Genomic DNA, 11,003 nt, shown 5'->3' on the forward strand with positions numbered 1-11,003 from the left:
TTGTGAAAGAGGATGCTTGCCTTGTTTACTTTTTTTATATGCATCTGGTCTCTGAGGCAATGAATGGAAGTTCTGGGTCAAGAAACTTTAAAGATAACTTAAGGGATCCAGAGAAGGTGAGAAATGAACACCCGACTAGAGTAATATAGGAAGTAGAGTGTCTTCTGAATGAGAAAATAGCTATGACTGTGTAGTCTGAAAGGAAGAAAGAAGATGAAATCAATGTTTATAATATGATGACAGGTTTTCACAGGACACAGATTTCACCAGATTACTCAGTAGTAAAATAGGAGGGGACTGACCTGATGGAATATCAGGACTATACAGAAACTTAGAAGTCCATCTAATCCAAGCCCTTTATTAAGAATTAAGGTCCAGAGGCACAGACTGATGGATCTCAAAGGGGGGAGGGGAGTGGTGGGAAGAGATTAATCAAAGAATGTATATGCATATATGCATAGCCTATGGACACATACAATTGTGTGGTGAAGGCCTGGGGGGGGGGGGGGGGGGGGGTAATGGGCTAGGGGCACGTAATGGGGGGAAATGGGAACATCTGTAATACTCTCAACAATAAAGTTGTTTTGTTTTTTTTAACTAAGGAATTGAAACCCAGAGTGGTGAGGTGACTTTTCCAAGGACACACGGCTGGTAATAGCAGAGCTGGAAATCAGCCTTATGTATCTATCCAACCACCTCTCCTGACTACTCAGAGGCACCATTACACCCTGGCTGGTAAACGATGCCAACCATGCAATCTCTCTGGGCCTGTCCAATTAATTCTCTCTTTGCAGTCTGTATCATTCTACACATGAAGTAATTTATTCTAAGGTAAAAAAGAGCAATCCTGTATGCCTTACCTCTTCCAAGGATTTCTATTAAGACTTCTGAAGACAGAAAACCCTAAACCAAAAGGGCAAATGCCTACATATCTACTTCATGATGTGGGAGATGAGAGCTAAGGCCACTATCCAAAACTTTCTAAAATTATACAACCTAGATACCCACTAAGTCTTGTTAAAAAGCAAGAAAAAGGCTCAAAATGGAGTCACTTAGGCTAAGATTCATGTCACCAAACTGAGGCTTAAATATAGTTTAGATTTGTCCAGAAATAAAAAAAATTAAACCAGCCAATCAGGAATCACCTGATCGGCATTAGTTAGGTAATCTGCCTGATAAATCCCTGCCATCCCCTATTAGGAAGTAACTTTTCCAGGACCAATTTGCTACTTTTGCCTAGCAACAGTTCTTGTTCCTGCTCCCTCCTGCCTTTAAAATCTTTTGCTTTGTATAGTTCTTCAGAGCTCCTTTCTATCTGCTGGATTGAAAAAAAATATTAAGATCGCTAACAATGGGCTGGTGAGGGACTGGGGGGAGAAGGGGGATGGTAGCAGGCTGAAAGAGGTTAATGGAGGAAAAAGGAAGGCCTATGTAATACTTTCAACAATAAAGATAAATAAATGAATAAATAAATCTGACCCTTAAAAAAAGAAACTATTTTACTATATTAAAGCATCAGAGTAATACTTTTTAATATCCAGTGGAGCATAGTATATAGTTAACATTGTTTTGAAGAGAATAAAGAAAAACTAAAATGCTCAATAAATGAAGTAGAGTATAAGATGAAAAAGTCACATTGAATTTAATTTGCTCATGGAATAAAAAAGACAAATTGTTTTTAGTATAATCTATCTATTAAAAGCCTAAGCAAGTGTTGCAACCAAAACAACCGAACAGACGACCAAACAGGCTGCATGGGGAGACAAGGATGGCAGGGAGGTTAGTGAGGGACGATCAAATGACTGAGCAGCAGGCTGCGTGGGGCAACCAGGCAGGCAGGGGGGTTAGTGAGGGGCAACCAAATGACCGAACAGCAGGCTGCATGGGGCAACCAAGCCAGCGGGTTGGAGTGTGATGCTGGTTTCTGGTTTAGGCCCGATCCCTGGGATCGGGCCTAAACCGGCAGTTGGACGTCCCCTGAGGGGTCCCAAATTGGAGAGGGTGAAGGCTGGGCTGAGGGTACTCCTCCCCACCCCCCCCACCCCTGTGCACAAATTTTGTGCACCGGGCCTCTAGTCTCTTTATATATCAGTATAAAGATGCATTAAACACACACACACAAAATAAAATTTACTCAGTTTTTATTAACAGTTTTTTTGTGATAGCAGTGTCATCTGAAGGTTTAGAGACAGTAAGAAACAGGCATCCTTTGAGTTCTCTGACTTTCTCAATATTTCTAAGAGCCATTGAGTAACTTCCTCTTGATTCTGAACTCCACTTTTGTGTACAAGCTCTTTGCTCTTGCAGGCTTTCCAGTCCAGGGTTAACAGGTCAGTCTGATTGACAAGAGGCTCTATCAGAGCACCAGTCCTTAGCCCTTGTTAGGACACAATTGAGGTCCAGGCCTTGGTCACCTTGAGCTGGCCGATGGTTCCACCTGGAACTACAGTCCCTAGCTCTGGGCCATTACCATGTCTTTGTTTACTCTTGTGTACACAGTTCCATTTCCTTGGTTACTCAGGTTTCTGCTAATTTGCACATGAAGTAAAAGAATAATAAATATATTATTAGTGAGAATCTTGGAAGCCAAAAATACAAAATAGGTGAGCATAGGTTGAGCACATAGAAGCTATTAGAATATTTGCCACCTAAATCTAAGATTCTTGTGCTAGGATAAGTTGGCCATAAAATGTGTTAGATCACCACTAGCTCAGGAGCCAACCTCAAGAAAATATTCATGCGATGAGATACACTGTAAAACATCACAAAATCCCCAACCCAGAGGCACATCTCTCTTAGGTATTAATTTGGTTCTGAGAGACCCAAGGCTTACCAAAAAAATAGGAACCTCAAATTCCAAAGATTTAAGTGTTCCACCTTCCAGCATACCTGCTTACTTTAAGACCTATGGTCCTAGAAGCTATAGATATCTACAGTAATGGCAAACTCTTCCAAAGAAGTGCCCTTGAACACAAGGGTTCCCAAATCAAACAAACAGAATGGGATACCTATTTTAATTTTCCTGCAGATGCCTTCAAAAGACTTCAAGATTCCAAAATACCTTTATTTAAAGATTAATTACAAAAGGTTAATGAAAAATGAAAGAGCCAAGAGGTACCCAAAATCAAAGCCAATAAGACTGATGTGACTCCTATTGTTCCCCTCCATCCGCCTTTACCTGAATATTCACAGTTGAATAATCCTCTACAGCAGTAGTTCTCAACCTTCCTAATGCCATGACCCTTTAACACAGTTCCTCATGTTGTGGTGACCCCCAATTTCATTGTTACAAATTGAACATAATTAAAGCATAGTGATTAATCACAAAAACAATATGTAATTATATATGTGTTTTCCAATGGTCGTGTGACCCGTGACAGGATCGTTTGACCCCCAAAGGGGTCGCGACCCACAGGTTGAGAACCGCTGCTTTATTTGATAGGATAAACTTGCTTAATTAGACCTGCTTTCTGATGTAAACTTTTTCCAGCCCAATGAAGCACCCCACTTCTCTTTCAGGTAATTGTCAGCAACACAGCAGTAAGTATCAACACGAAGCAGATTATTATTGTAGATCATGCAGGGAGAACAAAGGGTAACATATTTAACTGCAGCAGTGTTTGACTATATTCTGCGCAGGGAGAAAACCTGAAGTCATTTTCAAGGTCCACCATTTCTTCTTTTCCACCCCTTTGGTGGTGGAACGACCCTTTCACGGGGGTCGCCTAAGACCATCCTGCATATCAGATATTTACATTATGATTCATAACAGTAGCAACATTACAGTTATGAAGTAGCAACGAAAATAATTTTATGGTTGGGTCACAACATGAGGAACTGTATTTAAAGGGCCAGAAGGTTGAGAACCACTGCTAAAGCCTGTCTGTAAGTTTTCTTCCTGTGATATGAAGGAAAGGTAGGCAGGGTCATGAAAAATAGCCTATTTCCCAATTTTTGCTAAGTCATTGGAGACTCTTCTTACTATTGACAAAGCCACCGTACCTCTGGAAGTAAAAGCTGTCCTAGCTCTGCCTTAGAGTGATTGCTTGCCTTTAAATTTCCCTCCACAGGTTTCCCCTCTAAGGAACATTACTCTCTGAAATGCTCCTGAATTGTAGGGAATGGAGGGAAGGAGGGAGATTCTCACCAAGTCTAAAGCAGAGTTTACAACTCAAGCCCCAAGCGGAGGAAGTAAATGCAAGCACAGTTGAGGTATATTCAGTCTTTGAGCCTCATTGTGTGTTTAATGGATAAAGATCTGTAGAGAAAGGAGCATAACAACCCCAGGGCCTGTGTTAAAGAGAATCTTGGCAGCATCTAATTTCATCAGCGTATAAGAAAAATTATCCATTACAGACTATTTCTTTTATTTTAAATACCAGAGGCCCGGTGCAAAAATTCATGTGTGTGTGTGGGGGGGTGTCCCCTCAGCTCAGCCTGCACCCTCTCCAATCTGGGGCCCCTCGGGGGATGTCCTACTGCCGGTTTAGGCCCGATCCTCAACCCAGCAGTCAGACATCCCTCTCACAATCCGGGAACGCTGGCTCCTAAATGCTCACCTGCCTCCTGCCTGATCACCCCTAACCACCTCTGCCTGCTGGCCTGGTCGCCACTAACTGCCCCCACCTGCCAGCCTGGTTGCCCCTAACTGCCCCCACCAGCCTGATCACCCCTTATTGCCCCCCCTGCAGGCCTAGTTGCCCCCCAACTGCCCCCCTGCCAGCCTTGTCACCCCTCACTTCCCCCCTCTGCTGACCTGGTAGCCCTTAACTGCACCCCTCTGCCAACTTGGTTGCCTCCAACTGCTCCCCCTGCCGGCCTGGTCACCCCTCACTGCCCCCTTCTGCTGGCCTGGTCACCCCCAACTGCCCCCCTGCCAGCTTGGTCACCATTCACGGCCCGCCCTGTCAGCCTGGTCACCCCTCACTGCCGCCCCTGCCAGCCTGGTCGCCCCACACAGCCTTCTGGTCAGTTGTTTGGTCATCCTTCACTATCCACCTGCCGGCCTGGTCACCGCACACAGCCTCATGCTCAGTCATTTGGTCATCCCTCACTAACCCCCCTGCTGGCCTTGTCGCCCCAATCAGCCTGTCCAGTCGGTCGTCCGTTCAGTCGTTCATTCGGTTGTATAGCCCTTGACTCTTTATATATATAGATAGTCATGTACTCAAGCTTTATTCAAGATTTCAAGCAAATTCCCGTTTGCTCCAATAACCTAAAAATTTAACACTGATCTCTACACTCTTCATTAATCGCCTAAGCACACATATTAGAGGTGATTGCAAGGGATCTATCCTCTCACATTGAAATCTTCCCAAAGTCAAAAAGGCCCCTTATTTTAAATTATGCCATGGGCTTCATCAAGAACGTTGAGGGTGAATTTTCTTGAATTGTACACAAAAATATTTTTACTTTAGAGTTTTTAAGTAGGTGGTTATATTAAAACAGTCTAACAAATAACTAGCCTATAAGAGTTTTGCTAATGCCAGAAAACTTTAAAATCATGAGAAAAAAGTTGTGAAATGTGACTATCCTAACCGGTTAAAATTGCAATAGGATTTTCAGTAAAAATGCGTACATGGTATGCTAAGTATTTATCAAGTGCTTAGTAAATATTTGCTGAATACATGACTGATGCTTTGCCTTATGGGAGGAAAGTGCCACTTAGAGGTAGGAAAATGAACGTTTGAAAGTGGAAAATTTCAGGAACTTGAAGAAGACAAAACATTTACCTTTCAGGATCATTAGGATTAGGGATAATATATGTAAAATTTCTAACATATAAACGTTAGATTAAAATTGCCATTATAAAAATCATAAAGAATATTCCAAATGAGGAAATGTTTACAAATAAGACGAAGTTATGAAATAATCGTTGATTCAAAAATAATAATACTCACTACGATTGTGGCTAGAGAGCATAAGCAGAATCTGAAGTAGTATCACTCAGTATGTAGTTTCCTTTTATTTTTTATTTGTATAAAAAAATAAAGCTTATAGAAAAGTTGAAGAATAGTACAATGAACACCTGTATACCATTCACAATGGATAATATTTTGTCACATTCACTCTTTTTTTCTTTCTGTTTCTCATGCATGCACATGTATTTTTATCTTTTAAGAGTAACTTGAAAATATTCATTCCTAAATATTTCAGCATGCCTTTCTTAACAATAGAACATTCAACGAGCTTGTTTATTTGAATGCATCCATCTGGAAAAGAAGATGTAAAGAAATTGTAATTGTTAACACTAGACTCGGCTTCTTGTGTTGGGGATCTCTGCTCTTTTCTAGCTACCAATTTGGACTTATGGGCTTGGCAAACAATAGATTCTAATAAGACCACTTATGAAGTAAAATGTTTTATGCGATAACTAATTTTAAAATTACCTATATTATTATTAAAATAGAGTTTTATCATCAGCAACAGTATTCATAAAAACATGTGCTTTTATATAGCATCTAGAAGCCTGGTGCATGGGATGTATGCACTGGTGGGGGCGTGGCCTGCGGGGATCGGCCTGCTGTGGGAGCATCTCTCATCCTGCTCAGCTGAGAGGCTGTGGACCCGCCCTCTGAGCAGTGAGGTCATCCAGGTCAGCTGAGCAGTGCTCTCACTGTGGGAGCACACTATCCACCAGGGGGCAGCTCCTGTGTTGAGCGTCTGCCCCCTGGTGGTCAGTGCACATCATAACAACAGGTTGACCCGTCATTCTGGTCATTCTGCCATTCAGTCACTGGGTTTTATTATATAGGATACAGCTGTGGAAAGATATAAATGACCATATAGATATGGCCAAGATCTGAAGCCCAGTTTTCCAAATTTTATTACCATGGCTGACTTTTCCCCAGTCTTTCTCTGCAATGTCTCTGGACAATAACTCAGCTGTGCTGGATTAAGATTGTCACACAACGTCCATCCCACCAGAGAACTGTTTTTACAGAAAGGAGCTTTCATGTAATCCTTATCTCTGTATTTAATCATTTCCTCTACCTTTTGCACAATTCTGTCAATTCTAACTGAGGCAACTTTTCACTATGCACATTCACTGTGTTCACAATTCCCTCTCCCTTGAATTTCCTCTATTACAGCTTTTGCTCAATTATCACAAGATCTCACTCCCTCTCCATAGCCTAGCCTTTCTGTTCCTTCCATTTTTTTGTGAACAAAATCGTTCCAACCACTATGACTTAGCTAGTTAACCTTAAGCAAATCCTGGCAGCCAAGGTTAAATGAGCTCTAACTGCAAAGCCAGAATTGAGAGCTCCACTAGAGTGAGACTAAGAAGGTGAATTCTGGCCTCCACCTGCCTGAGTTCAACTCTCTGCTTCTCAATTATTAGTTTGATGACTGTGAATGAGTCACTTAACTTCTTATACTTTGGTTCCATGTTTGTAAATGAAGAATATTAATGAGGGTACCTGCCTCATGATGTGGAGTTAATATTTGTTACCAGGGACACTTGGTGATTGGAAAATAGGAGTCATGCCCAGAATATACCCACATCAAGGAAAACACCAGAAGATCTGAGATAAGTATGGACAATCGAGAACTAATGGGAAGCATGCAACAGACTGATGAATTTCAGTGGGAAGGGGGCAGTGGAGGGAGTGGAGAGAAGAAATTAATCAAAGAATGTATATGCATATATACATAACCTATAGATATACAATAGTGCAGTGAAAGCCTGGGGAGGGGGCAGGAGCTGGGTTGAAGGGATCAATAGGGGGAAATAAGGGAACATCTGCAATACTTTCAACAATAACGATACATTAAAAAAAAAGAACTAATGGGATCAAATGTCTAAGAGTATTGAACACATGCAAAATGTCTTATCAGAATAGATAACTATAAATGCTTCCCCCTTGATATCTATTTTCTTCTCATACTCTAATCAAATGTACTTGTCATCAAAAACTAAAACAAAATTCCTTAACATTATATTGAAATTACTGTCATTACAACAGTCTGATTTTCTAAAATTCAATTGTATTTTATGCCAAGTACATCATGAACTAAATTTATTTGGGGGATGTTTGGAATTTAACCATATTATATGTTATTTTTAGGTTCTCTTTTTTGTTACAGTATGAATTTCAAAGAGTTAAAAATAAAATTCTCAAAATAAATAGTGAGCATATGTCAAAGATATTTAATTGCTTAATTATGGGACCAACAGAATGCTAAAGCTGGTTCCAAGGAGGAAAGGAGAGTCTAGTATGTGTAGTGAAAGGAAGGAAGAACACTGAAAAAAGGTTGCTAGTTTAGATTTAAAAATACTGATTGATGTAGTCTGAATGTTTGTGTGCCCCCATTCATATGTAAAAATCCTAACCCCCAAAGGTGATGGGCCTTTGAAAGGTGCATAAGTAGTGGGGGTGGAACCCTTATGTACAGGATTAGCTGCTATTTTGAAAGAGGCTCCAGCAAGATCCCTAACCCCTTCTGCCATGTGACTTGGAAGAGAGTTTTCACTCCTCCACGCTGGCACCCTAATCTCAAACTTCCAGCCTGCTGAACTGTGAGATGGCTTTTCCCTTCATCATCACTTTACTTTTCTTTTTTAAATTCTCATTGAAAGATATGTTTATTGATTTTAAAGAGAGAATAAGAGAGAGAGGGAGAGAGAGAAACACTGATCCATTGTACCCTTATTTTCATAGCAGCACAATTTACAATAGCTAAGACCGGAAAATAGCCCAAGTGCCCATCAGTAGATGAGTGGCTAAAAAAGCTATAGTACATTTACACAATGGAATACAATGCAGCTGTAAAAAAGAAGGATCTCTTACCCTTTGAGACAGCATGGAGGGACTTGGAAAGGATTATGCTAAGCGGATAAGCCAATCAGAGAAAGACAAGTATCACGTGATCTCACTTATATGTGGAATCTAATGAACAAAATAAGCTGATGAACAAAACAGATATAGAGACATTGAAGCATGCAACAGACTGACATATTTCAGAGGGAAGGGGTTGGAGGTAGGGAGCAAGAAAAGGTTAACCAGAGAATTTACATGCATATATGCATAGCCCATGGACACAGACAATAGTGTGATGAAGGCCTGGGGGGAGGGGCGGCAAGAGGGGGGTCAATGAGGAGTGAAAGGGGGACATCTGTAATACTTTGAACAATAAAGGTAATTTTTTTAAAGATTAAAATAAAAATTTCACAAGTATTAAGCAACATTGATTTGCTTTTTAATGTAGGTATTTCAATGAGGTTTTTTTTTTGTCTTATATTTTTATTTTTGTAATGTTCCTAAAACCTCTTCAGAAAACTTTTTTTGTTAATCTTTCTGGAAATACTAAGTAGGAAAGTATGTTTGCTCAGTAGTCCATTAAAAATGTAACAAATAATAACCTACGTAGGCATGTGCCATTTCTAAGATCAAAGAAATTCTTTAAACCACTTCCTTGTGCAAGTCCCTTTAAAAGAAAAGTCCACGTGCTTTATTACAAAACAAAAGCTGGTCATTGTCCACGCCCTTTAGAAAACCACCAAGTCCTGGCAATTGTGAATATTCTGATATTTCCTCATACATCCATATACACTGTGCAGTTATGTTCATTGGGAAGAGATGGATCAGGAGGAGTCTAATTTTGGAGTCAAGCTTCTACTTGTGTTTCTACAGTTATTGGTAAGGAAACTTACACAAACCCTAATCATGCAAATAAGTCTATTTCATAGTAGGTCTACTGCAAATAACAAATGCCTCTATCCATTGTTCATTAGGTAAAAACTCTTTCATGGAAGTTGCTTACTAAAGTGCCTTTTAGTTAGCAGCTTAATCCTACAACAGTCTACATTAACATAAACTAACAACAAAGTGTGGGAAGGTGCTCAGAAGTGATTATACAATCCAGTTTTATCTAAACCTTATAATAAAACAGTGCTTTCCTTTTTCAAATAAAAATTATTTTTCTCTTTCATTAATAGTTAACTTGGGGCTTCTTTTTGTAACCAATTTCACCTGGAAAAAAAAAAATGGAGCAATTATATAAAAAATTACTAGTACCCTAAGCTTTTAGAATTTACTATCTAGGTACCAGAATTTGATTTTTATTTCTCTTTTTCAATGCCTGATTTAATAAACCTCAATTTATATACAGTTATTTATTAAAGTATAACAAATTAGCCTAAAACTTAGTAACTTAAAACAGTGAGTAGTTACCTTCATAGTTTCTATAGGCCAGCAAACTTGGGAACAGATTAACTGGGCGGTCTGGTTTGGAGACTCTTATGAGGTGGCAATCAGAGATGACAGGGGCTGCAGTCATCCGAAGGCTTGACTGGGCCGGAGGCTCCACTTCCAAGGTGGTTCACTCACGGGGCTGCCAAGTGGTTGCTGGGTTTTGGCTAGAGGTCTCAGCTTTCACGTGAGCTCAGCAATAGGCTTGAGTGTCCTCTTGGCATAGCAGGTGGCTTGCCTCCCCAGAGCAAATGATCTGAGATGGAACAAAGTCCTATCTGCAGTGTCTTTTATGACCTAGACTCAGAAGTCACACACACTGTGACTTCCACCACATTCTCCTTGTGAAAGGTTAGTCAATAAGGCTCTCTCAACGGGAGGAAAATTAGGCTCCCCCTTTCACAGGGAGGAGTGTCAAAAAAGTGTGGACATGTTTTTAAACCACTACAGTATCATTTACTTTATCCCTTACTTATTTTTTTAAATATATGTCTCTATTTCAGAGAAGAAGGGAGAGGAAGAGAGAGAAATATCAATGGTGCGAGAGAATCATTTATCAGCGGCCTCCTGCACAATCGGGATCCAGCCGCAACCCAGGAATCTAACTGTGACCTCCTTGTTCATAAGTCAAAGCTTGACCACTGACCCATACCAGCTGGGCATCCCTTATTTATTTAAACCTATAAACCTAGGTTTATAACCTAAACCTAAAATTCTAGTAATAGATAACTTTTCTCATTCTCAGATTTTTTTCAATGAACTTATTTAGTCCTGTTTATCCTAAAAAATCTTTCTCATAATTTTATTTCT

The sequence above is a fragment of the Myotis davidii genome, unplaced genomic scaffold (genome assembly GCF_000327345.1).
Source record: "Myotis davidii unplaced genomic scaffold, ASM32734v1 scaffold902, whole genome shotgun sequence".
Lineage (NCBI taxonomy): Eukaryota > Metazoa > Chordata > Mammalia > Chiroptera > Vespertilionidae > Myotis > Myotis davidii.